Raw genomic sequence first — 12,361 nt, 5'->3', positions numbered from 1 at the left:
TGAGGAAGAGAGTGATGATGACCAAATCCTTTCCAAAATTTGATGAAAAAAACCGTAGAAGCCTTTTTCATTTCCTTTGAGAAATTGGCTATACAGATGAAGCGGCCAGAGTCTATGTGGGTAATGTTAATTCACACCAAATTGGTAGGTAAGGCTGGTGAGGTGTTTGCAGCGCTGTCAGAGGTGGTGTCAGGAGAATATGAAGTAGCAAAACAGGCTACTTTGAGTGTCTATGAATTTGTACCAGAAGCATGTAGACAATGGTTCGGAAATGTAAGAAAGGAACCAGGTCAGACTTATATTGAGTTTGAAAGAATTTAGCAGAGCAACTTCAAAAGATGAATGAGCACATTAAAAAATCGAAAAGACTTGTGAGCATCTTAGAGTTATTATTCTGTTGGAGGAGTTTAAAAATTCACTCCCAGAAGTGATAAGAACTCATGTTGAGGAACAGAACATTAAAACAGCAAGAAGAGCTGCAGAGATAGCAGATGAATGTGCATTCATGCATAAATTGAAATTTAGCTTCCGACAGCAATTTCATTCCCTGAGAAACAGAAATTAGGAAAGAGGGAGTTCCTTCAATGAAAAACTATAGGAAAATCACACAGAGGACAGTTTACCACATGTGAAAAAAGAAGCCAAAGAAGGTGGAAAGGAGATAAAAGACCTCAGGTGTTTTCACTGCAAGTCGGAAACACAATGTCATAGTGCTGGTGGTTTAAGTAAGGCACTGGGAAAAATGATGTGGTAAAAGAGGCTAAGCCAGTGGGATTAGTTGAGGTACTGAAGGAAATCCCAAGAGAAGTCAAGGAGCTGCAGGAGAGTGCACAGCCTGGTCATGCACTGGATAGTAAGCTAACACCCGATGTTTTCAAAGGCCTCACCCATCTGGGTAAGGTTTACTCAAGTAGAATGGTGGAGAAGGTAAATAAGTTACAATATTGAGAGATATGGAAAATAGCCAGTCTCTAATAGCAAGGGATGAAAATATTTGGACTGTTGCTGAAATATTGCTGGAGAGAGTGATAATCTGTTGAATAAACGGAGATAGAATTAATGTTCCCCTGTGTGAGATAAGGCTAGAATGTCCTATCAGAACTGTAGAAGCAATAGTGGGAGTGATGGAAAAATTGGCAATTCCAGCATTACAGTTTACTCTTGGAAACAACGTGGCTGGATCACAGTTGGGAGTGATGCCCACTGTAGTGGGAAAGCCAAGAGAAAACCAAGGACCTTAGGATTTAAAAGGAAAATACCCCGGAATTTTTCCAGACTGTGTGGTGAGAAGATCCACAGCCAAAATTTAAAAGAAAATGTGAAAACAAAAAAGAAATATGAAGGAGTTTAGGGTCCAGTTAGCTGACAATTTGCAATCTGAGGAAGGGTCACTGGACCCGAAACATTAATTCTGACTTTTTCTTCACAGATGCTGCCAGACCTGCTGAGCTTTTCTAGCAACTTCTATTTTCATTAGCTGGCACTCTGTTTAATGAAATGGTAAAGAAAAACCTAAGCAGGGTAGAGGATCAGGCAGAGGCGTTTAGTTCTGAAAGATTAATGGAGTTACAACAGAAAGATGAGACATTAAAGGATTTATAAACATAAAGCCTACACTGAAAAGAAATCAGAATATATTCCAGAATAGTATTACCTTAAGGATAAAACCTTAAGGCAGAAACGGAGGCCTAAGCAGATTAGTGCAGATGAGATAACAAAGTGTGAGGCTGGATGAACACAGCAGGCCAAGCAGCATCTCAGGAGCACAAAAGCTGACGTTTCAGGCCTAGACCCTTCATCAGAGAGGGGGATGGGGAGAGGGTTCTGAAATAAATAGGGAGAGAGGGGGAGGCGGATTGAAGATGGATAGAGGAGAAGATAGGTGGAGAGGAGAGTATGGGTGGGGAGGTGGGGAGGGGATAGGACAGTCCGGGGGGGACAGACAAGTCAAGGAGGCGGGATGAGGTTAGTAGGTAGGAGATGGGGGTAGCTTGAGGTGGGAGGTGGGCATAGGTGAGAGGAAAAACAAGTTAGGGAGCGGGGGACGAGCTGGGCTGGTTTTGGGATGCAGTAGGGGGAGTGGAGATTTTGAAGCTTGTGAAATCCACATTGATACCATTGGGCTGCAGGGTTCCCAAGCGTAATATGAGTTGCTGTTCCTCCAAACTTCGGGTGGCATCATAGAACATAGAACATTACAGCACAGTACAGGCCCTTCGGCCCTCGATGTTGTGCCGACCTGTCATACCCATCTAACCTATACTATTCCATGTACGTCCATATGCTTGTCCAATGACAACTTAAATGTACTTAAAGTTGGCGAATCTACTACTGTTACAGGCAAAGTGTTCCATTCCCTTACTACTCTCTGAGTAAAGAAACTACCTCAGACATCTGTCCTATATCTTTCACCCCTCAATTTCAAGCTATGCCCCCTCATGCTCGCCATCACCATCCCAGGAAAAAGGCTCTCCCTATCCACCCTATCTAACCCTCTGATTATTTTATATGTCTCAAATAAGTCACCTCTCAACCTTCTTCTCTCTAATGAAAACAGCCTCAAGTCCCTCAGCCTGTCCTCATAAGACAGTCCCTCCATACCAGGCAACATTCCTGGTAAATCTCCTCTGCACCCTTTCCAAAGCTTCCACATCCTTCTTATAATGCGGTGACCAGAACTGTACGCAATACTCCAAGCGCGGCCGCACCAGAGTTTTGTACAGCTGCAGCATAATCTCGTGGTTCCAGAACTCGATCCCTCTATTAATAAAAGCTAAAACACTGTATGCCTTCTTAACAGCCCTGTCAACCTGGGTGGCAACTTTCAAGGATCTGTGTACATGGACACCGAGATCTCTCTGCTCATCTACACTACTAAGAATCTTACCATTAGCCCAGTACTTTTCCTTCCAGTTACTCCTACCAAAGTGCATCACCTCACACTTGTCCACGTTAAACTCCATTTGCCACCTCTCAGCCCAGCTCTGCAGCTTATCTATGTCTCTCTGCAACCTACAGCATCCTTTGTCACTATCCACAACTCCACTGACCTTCGTGTCGTCTGCAAATTTACTAACCCATCCTTCTACACCCTCATCCAGGTCAGTTATAAAAATGACAAACAGCAGTGGACCCAACACCGACCCTTGCGGTACACCACTAGTAACTGGTCTCCAGGATGAACATTTCCCATCAACCACCACCCTCTGTCTTCTTTCAGCAAGCCAATTTCCGATCCAAACTGCTGCATCTCCCACAATCCCATTCCTCCGCATTTTGCCGAGTATGGGGAGCCTTATCGAACGCCTTGCTGAAATCCATATACACCACATCAACCGGTTTACTCTCATCTACCTGTTTGGTCACCTTCTCAAATAACTCAATAAGATTTGTGAGGCACAACCTACCCTTCACAAAATCGTGCTGACTATCCCTAATCAATTTATTCTTTTCTAGATGATTATAAATCCTATCTCTTATAACCTTTTCGGACACTTTACCAACAACTTAAGTAAGGCTCAATGGTCTATAATTACCAGGGTTGTCTCTACTCCCCTTCTTGAACAGGGGGACCACATTTGCTATCCTCCAGTCATCTGGCACTATTCCTGTAGAAAATGACGAGTTAAAGATCAATGCCAAAGGCTCAGCAATCTCCTCCCTGGCTTCCCAGAGGATCCTAGGATAAATCCCATCTGGCCCAGGGGACTTATCTATCTTCACACTCTGTAAGATTTCTAATACCTCTTCCTTGTGAACCTCAATCCCACCTAGCCTAGTAGCCTGTATCTCAGTATTCTCCTCGACAACATTGTCATTTTCTAGAGTGAATACTGTCGAAAAATATTCATTTAGTGCTTCCCCATCTCCTCTGACTCCACACACAACTTCCCACTACTATCCTTGATTGGCCCTAATCTTACTCTTGTCATTCTTTTATTCCTTAAATACCTATGGAAAGCATTAGGGTTTACCCTGATCCTGTCCACCAGCAACTTCTCATGTCTCCTCCTGGCTCTTCTGAGCTCTCTCTTTAGGTCTTTCCTGGCTACCTTGTAACCCTCAAGTGCCCTAACTGAGCCTTCACATCTCAAATATTCTGAAATAAATAGGGAGGGGGGGGGAGGCAGGGAGGAAGCTGTAGCATGCGGGAGCCGTGGTTTACGAAGGAAGTGGAATCTCTGCTATATCTCCCACAATCCCATTCCTCCATATTTTGCCTACTGTATGGAACCTTATCGAACGCCTTGCTGAAATTCATATACACCACATGAACCGGTTTACTCCCTGCAGGCCACCCCCTGCAGTTTCCTTCCCAATCCTATGCTCCCTAAATCTTGCCTAATCTCATCGTAATTGCCTTTCCCCCAGCTATAACTCTTGCCCAGTAGTATACACCTATCCCTTTTCATCACTAAAGTAATCATAACAGAATTGTGATCACTTTCGCCAAAGTGCTCACCTACTTCCAAATCTAACACCTGGTTGGGCTCATTACCCAGTACCAAATCTAATGTGGCTTCGCCCCTTGTTGGCCTGTCTACATACTGTGTCAGGAAGCCCTCCTGCACACACTGGACAAAAATTGACTCATCTATAGTACTCGAACTATAGTGATCCCAGTCAATATTTGGAAAGTTGAAGTCCCCCATGACAACTACCCTGTCTCTCTCACTCCTATCGAGAATCATCTTTGCTATCCTTTCCTCTACATATCTGGCACTATTCGGAGGCCTGTAGAAAACTGTACATCATTATGGCACTGCAGGAGGCCCAGGGTGGACATGTTGTCAAAGGAGTGGGAGGGGGAGTTAAAATGGTTCGCGACTGGGAGGTGCAGTTGTTTACTGTGAACCGAGCGTAGGTGTTCTGCAAAGCGGTCCCCAAGCCTCCGCTTGGTTTCCCCAATGTAGAGGCGGGTACAACGGATGCAGTATACCACATTGGCAGATGTGCAGGTGAACATCTGCTTGATGTGGAAAGTCATCTTGGGGCCTGGGATGGGGGTGAGGGAGGAGGTGTAGGGGCAAGTGTAGCACTTCCTGCGGTTGCAGGGGAAGGTGCCGGGTGTGGTGGGGCTGGAGGAGAGTGTGGAGCTTTTGTGCTCCTGGGATGCTGCTTGGCCTGCTGTGTTCAGCCAGCGCCACACTTTGTTATCTCAGATTCTCCAGCATCTGCAGTTCCCGTTATCTCTGGTGCAGATGAGAAATGGGCAGAAATTGACTACTGGAATACAAACAGGAAGTATTGTGGGTAGCATACTAATTATCTGTTGGCGGTCATCCAGGAGTGAAGACAACTCAGGCCAAGATACAGAAGCATTTCTATTGACCTGCATTATATAAAGATGTAGCTAAATTTGGCCGTCCCTGTCATACATGCCAGATGGCAGTAAAGCCACAAGCAGTAATAAGACCAGCGTCTTTGATCCCAATTCTCACATTTGAAGAACCTTTTACATGGGTTATGATTAATTGTGTAGGTCCCTTCCCTTAAACCAAAAGTGGGAAACAGTATTTGCTATCCATAATGAATGTGTTTACCAGATTTCTGGAGGCAATTCCATTATGAAATGTCAAGGCAAAAACAGTGATGGAGGAGTTGCTTGCTTTCTTTATGCGTTATGGACTACCCACAGAAATTCAATCAGACCAAAGGTCTGGTTTTACTGCCAAATTATTTAAGGAGGTCATGGATAGTTTAGGCATCAAATACTTTAAATCAAATTCCTACCATCCTGAATCCCAGGGAGCCTTGGAAAGGTGGCATCAGACCCTAAAGACAATGCTGATGGCGTATTGGCAGGATTACCCAAATAACTGGGATATAGGTATCCCATTTATATTATTTGTTATTAGTGATGCTCCAACTGAACCAACTTAATTTAGTCCATTTAAATTGATATTTGGACATGAAGAAAGAGGGCTTTTAAAATTAACTAATGAGGTGTTGACAGGTCTGAAGTCAGTGATCTCACTGTTGGATTATGTATCAGAGGGGAGAGAAAGATTAATCGGAGTAATCAATGCAAGGCTTAGTGCCACCCCATCAGATTGAGAAGTAGTTAAGTTAGTGAATTATCTGGTGAAGATGCCAGATAGGTAAAGAAACATTATCGAGTACATCATGTGAACATCCTGAAACATCACTATGACAGAGGGAAGTGTAGAAACAGGTATGAGTTACTGCCACTTGGAGTGAGGAATCAAATCCAGATGATGTGGATTTTGATGGGCCTCACAATAAATTGAATAATGAGAAAGCCCTTAAAGAATTGAATAGCGTAGTGAGATGTGTGTCCCAGGAACAGAGAACTGAATTGAAAGAAATATTACAGTACATATGTACTGTATGAGGACATACGTAGAGATAGAATGGGGAGAACTAATACCATAGTGCATGAGGTTGACATAGGGAATGCTGTTCCAATAAAACAACAAACTACAGGCTTAATCCTCTCAGAACAGCACAGGTACAGAAGGAAGTGGAAGCAATGCTCCAAGGAGACATCATAGAGATGAGTCAAAGTGAGTGGGGTTCACTGGCTGTGTTGGTTCCCAAGCCTCATGGCATTCAACAATTCTGCACAGTTTATCAGAAAGTCAATGCCGTGATCCAAATCTGGCTCATACCCAATTCCAAGGCTGGAGGACCATGGGGAAAAAGTTGGACAAGCCACTTCCCTGCTCCTAAGATGCTGCTGGGCCTGCTGTGTTCATCCATCTCCACACCTTGTTATCTTTGTCACAAAGTTGGATTTATTTTACAATTACTGGCAAGTACCTTTGTCACAGAGAGTGAAAAGATGTTCCTGTTTTTGGAACCCCAAAAGGTCTATATTAATGTCATGCCTTTTGGAATGAAAACGCACCAACCACTTTTCAAAGACTTACGAACAGAGTTGTGGCAGGATTGAGTAATTGCACTGTCTATATAAATGACTTAGTGACCTTTAGCCATTTGTGGAAATAGCACATGGAACAGTTGGCAGAGCTCTTTGAGAGTCTATAGAAGGCAAAGCTGGTCATAAACTTGGCAGGAACAGAATTTGCTAAGGCAGAAATGATGTTCTTAGGACACAACATCGGACATGGACAGATGACACCAAGAAACATGAAGATGAAGGCTTTAGAGGAATTTCCAAGACCATCTTTGAAGGAGGAAGTGGACGATTTTTGTGACTGAGTAGATTTTATAGGAAATTTGTTCCAAACTTTAGTGGCAGTTTGTTAAATTTAAAAAAAAACCATGAAATTCTGGTGGACAGAACAATGCCAGGAGGTATTTGAGAATTGAAAAGACTCATTAACCACTCTACCAGTTTTAGCCATGCCAAATTTTTTGAAACCTTTTAAAGTCACCATCGGCTCAAGCATGGGTTTACAGCGGTGTTGTTACAGGAGAATGATTGTGGAATTTAAAAGCCCATCAGTTACTTTTCCAAGAAAAAAATTCAATATCCACCAGAAAAAAATTCAACCATTGAAAAAGAGTTATTGAGTTTGGTAATGGCATTATAACATTTTAATATTTAGGTCGCAGACAATACATCAGAGATGGTTGTGTATTACGATCACAATCCTTTGACATTTCTCAGAAGATTTAAGGACAAGAACACCAGATTATTTCATGGAGTCCTGTATCACAAGGATTTAATTTACAGATTGTACATGTTGTGGGTTGTGAAAATGTTATTGCAGATGCTTTATCACAGGTTTAAAAGGAAAAATGTTTGTATAAGATAGAAACGATAGTCTTCAATCTTGTGTATATATATATATATATATATACACACACACACATATATACGGAACTAGTATGAGATGTGTAACGCTAGGTTAATGAGATATGGATCTAGTAATATAATGGAGGTAAGGTTTTAAAAAGAAAAAGTACACCATTTTTTATAAGGAAGGTTCACTTTTTTTTCTTAAGAGGGAGGTGTTGCAAAGTTGGGTAGAGTACTTTTAGATTGGAAGGCAGGACATTTGAATTCAGTGCTTGTAAAATATTGGTGTGTATAAAATACTTGGGGGAAAGCAGTGCATGGCCCCTTTAAAAGATGATGCACTTTTTCTATGCTTACGGATTCAAAAAGGATGTCCATGGCATCAGCCTGTGGGTTTGTAGGTGCAGAGCACCTGAATTGAAACATTTGTATTAAAAGGCTGCACAGTCAGCAGGCCAAGCAGCAGTTTTGTTTTACCATCAAGTCACTATGTAAATTTGGAAAACATCACATCTGGATTCTTCCAGGAAAGGATTTTAGATTTGACTGCCTGAGGAGGTCAGTCTCATTTTTGTATAACCACTTAATTTTACAATGTGGAGCATGTGGCAGATGCAGGATGATTACAACAAAAGCTCAAAGATTCCTGCCATGAATTCTCATACTGCTGTTGCAGGAACCCAGCACAACAGAACAGCCCGTGCTGTCTCTTTTAGCTTCAAAAGGTCTTGGTAAATAGATTTTGAGAACCCATCTGTCAGGGTTAAATTGATACCATTAGGTCTGCTTTCTCACAAATCAGGAGCATAACAGCAATCTACTACCACAGTGTAATCTCCTTTCAGAACATCAGATCTTCTTTCAAAGTAAAGATAAATTGCACAACATCAGTAATGTGTGCCAGGAAAGAATGATACAGCACTACTTCTCGTCAAGCTTGTGGGCACTGGGGTTTTCTGGCTTTTGTCATTTACATATCACTAATGCTCAGCAAATGTCCCAAACAGGACCCTCCTTCGCTTCCTTAGTTGGGTCAGCAGCATTCTCACTAATTCAGCAATTATTTGAAATCTACATTCAAAAAGCCTGTAACTATGCCTAAACTTTGAGAAGTGTTTAACTCTCACCTCAAATTGATTGCATTCCCAATTAAACTTTTATCAATGCAGGTATTTACATGCAAACATATGAGCTAAGAGTTAGGATCAGGTCGTTCTGCCCCTCAAAACCCCTCCACCACTCAATAAGATCATGGCTTGCATTTCAAAGTCCACATTCCCATCTACTTCTGCTAACCTTTGATTCTGTTGTCTTACAATAATCTATCTACTTCTGTCTTAAAAATACTCAATTACCCTAGGTCTGAGACAGACTCACCAAATGGGGTGGCACGGTGGCTCAGTGGTTAGCACTGCAGCCTCACAGTGCCAGGGACCTGGGTTCGATTCCAGCCTCGGGCAACTGTCTGTGTGGAGTTTGCACATTCTCCCCGTGTCTGCGTGGGTTTCCTCCAGGTGCTCCGGTTTCCTCCCACAGTCCAAAGATGTGCAAGCTAGGTGCATTGGCCATGCTAAATTGCCCACAGTGTTCAGGGGTGTGTGGGGTATAGCGGGATGGGTCTGGGTGGGATTCTTCAAGGGGCGGTGTGGACTTGTTGGGCCAAAGGGCCCGTTTCCACACTGTAGGGAATCTAATCTAATCATACAAGCCAGCTGAGAGAATAAAAAAATTCACCTCATGACTTTCCAAAAAGGATGACTTCTAATTTAAAACAGTTCCCCTTCCTTGATGCTGGACTCACCAACACAAGGAAACATCCATTTTACTTCTACTTTAACAGACTATTCAGGATCTTTAACATTTCAATCATGTGACCTTCAGTCTTCTAAACTCTGGTGGAAACAAGCCCAGTCTGTCCACTTTTTCCTCATAAATTAATCACTTACTCCAGGTATGAATCCAGTAAACCTCCACTGAATTATCTCCAACGCACTTGGATAATTCCTTAAATAAGAGAACTAAAACTGCACATGGTATTCAGATGTGGTTTCACCATTTTCACCATTGCCCCGTACAACTGAGTCCTAGCATCTAACACTGGGCTTCTGATTCTCACCTCTACCTTCAGTGCTATCGCTTCTGATCTGAGGAGGAGACCTATAGGGCATTCCCAGCTATGTTCTTGTCTTCCTTTCACTCCCATTTGCTATCCCTTTCAAATTTGTAAGGGTGGTACAATAAAGGTTTAGTTTTATGGAATAACTGCTTATTAACTCCACTTACCAATTCACCTCTTCACTGTCTAAAGCCTCAAGCACACTTTCCAGGTGAAGCAGTGTTTCACTTGCACTTCTTTAACTCTAGTTGATTGCATTCACAGCTCACACAGTAGTGTCCTTTTATATTGGTGAGACAGACCAAATGCAGACTAGGTGACTGCTTTGTGGAATACCTCTACTCTGCCCATAGCGATGACCTTGACCTTCTAATTGCTTGCCAATGTATTAAACCAATTTGCTCTCATGCTAATAAAGTGTGAAGCTGGATGAACACAGCAGGCCAAGCAGCATCTCAGGAGCACAAAAGCTGATGTTTCGGGCCTAGACCCTTGCTCTCATGCTAACTTTTTGTCCTGGGTCTGTTGCAATGAACCAATGAAACACACCACAAGCTTGAGGAACAAAACATCATTTTTTGCTCTGGGCACTTTATAACCATGAAGGCTCAATCCTGAATTCCACAATTTCAGAGCCTGGCAACATGATTTCTATTGTCCATTTGTCTTACATTTATTTATGTCTTAGAAGGGAGAATATATTTCATCACTACATCCAGGTCCCTGAGAAAACTAGGCATTGACTGTTACAGTTAGCTATTCCCATTGCTTTCTCTGCACTAGTTCCGAAAGTGGTATCAGGGTATGTGGAAATGTGTTTATATGTATTTTATTGAGGGTTTGAAAATAATGTTTGATGTGAATAACATTTTACAAAACCAAACACAGATGACAGAAAAAGTTGGGCTGTTGTCTAACAACAAGATGTCTCATTATAGGGAGATAGAGACAGAAAAATTTCCTTTTAGAAAAGAGAAACCTCTCAGAAGGTTAGGCAGTGTGCAGGTTTCTGCTGGGGAACATCAATCACAGCAAAAAGATCCGGTTAGGTTATCAGTCCTCAAAGCAGTTTGGGCTGAAAAGAAGTCTTAAATGGTTAATGTCAATAAGGGAACATTGCAGAAACAGAAGATTATGGAAGAGAGTTAAAAAAAAAGCTGTTAGTAGTTTGTTTAAAGGTTGCATGAATGTTGACTAAAGAAGATATCACCAAGTGAATTTTGAAATTTGCTCGAAAAGAACCAAATGCAGCAATGCAACTGAACAAGGAACTTTAAACTGGAAACATGACCCTTCACTGAGTGTGAGCATCTGTGAGGTTGTTGTTGACAGTAAAATTGATAAATCTTTATTTATGATATTTGTAGTAAGATTGTTTCGAGTAGTTCTTGTAGAAGTGTGAAATAGCATGTTTTTTCCTTTTATATGCAATACATTTTGATGTTCTTTTGTTAAAAATCACCTTGACAACCTCTTGTGAATATTTTCAGTGACTGATCACCATCAGAACCAAATTACGAAAACAAAACTTATTGTCTATCAAGCCAGGTTTCACTCTGGGATTTGAGTTGTCTAGTACCACAATTAACTGGGATTAAGAATTCAGGATTTACGTAAGGACTGCCTTAAATTAAGAAGGAGAGGTAGTGAGGCAGAGAAGTTTAAAGAGGGAATTCCAAAACATAGGTCTTCAACAGCTGATGACATGACTGGCAACAGTCAAGAAATGAAAATCTGACATGAAAAAAAACACCAGAATTGGAGGAGCATTTAGATTTTGAAGGGAATTAGAATATCCTAATATTTGGGCTGGGCAAGGGCACCAAGGGGTTTCAAAACAAGGATGAGAATTTTAAAATAACAGCATAGTTGAACTTGGAACCAATTTGGGTCATTAGACATTGGGATAATGGATGAACAGGCTAATACTTGCCTCACGTGCAAAGATAACAACTCAAAGATCTGCTGGAATCAGAATTATAGCGTAGCAACAGTCAGTAGGGGCAAAGTTGGAATTGGGTGAAATAATATAAACTGAAAACATGAGTGTTATTAATATCTTAAAATGTTCTAAATTGAACAAATTCCATTTTAATTTACTTTGGAATCTTGACTCACATTCACAAATTTATTTAACTTGCCACAGCAAAGTAATTCACATAACTTGCATTGATATGAAATAAAACACAAAGTACAGCTCACCAAAAACAATTATTGCATTAACTAAATTCCTGTGGCATAGAATTTCTGAAATATTATACATCTTTCTCTTGGATTTTTATCACTTTCCCTCAAAGGTTCAAAATTAAACATCTAAGTAAATATGTAAAATATTTTCAAGCCAAACATGAGATACGTAACAGAATGAGAATAAGAGGCTACTATTCACCACCACAAAGAACTATTTGAACTCTCAGGAAATTTAGCTATATTCTGCTATGTTTAGTTTCAAAGAAATCACTCTAGTACAGTGACACAAGTAGCTAAATGGAATGAGTGTTCGTGATAAATTTAAT

The sequence above is a fragment of the Stegostoma tigrinum genome, chromosome 8 (genome assembly GCF_030684315.1).
Source record: "Stegostoma tigrinum isolate sSteTig4 chromosome 8, sSteTig4.hap1, whole genome shotgun sequence".
Taxonomy (NCBI): Eukaryota; Metazoa; Chordata; class Chondrichthyes; order Orectolobiformes; family Stegostomatidae; genus Stegostoma; species Stegostoma tigrinum.
This window is presented reverse-complemented; position numbering follows the sequence as displayed.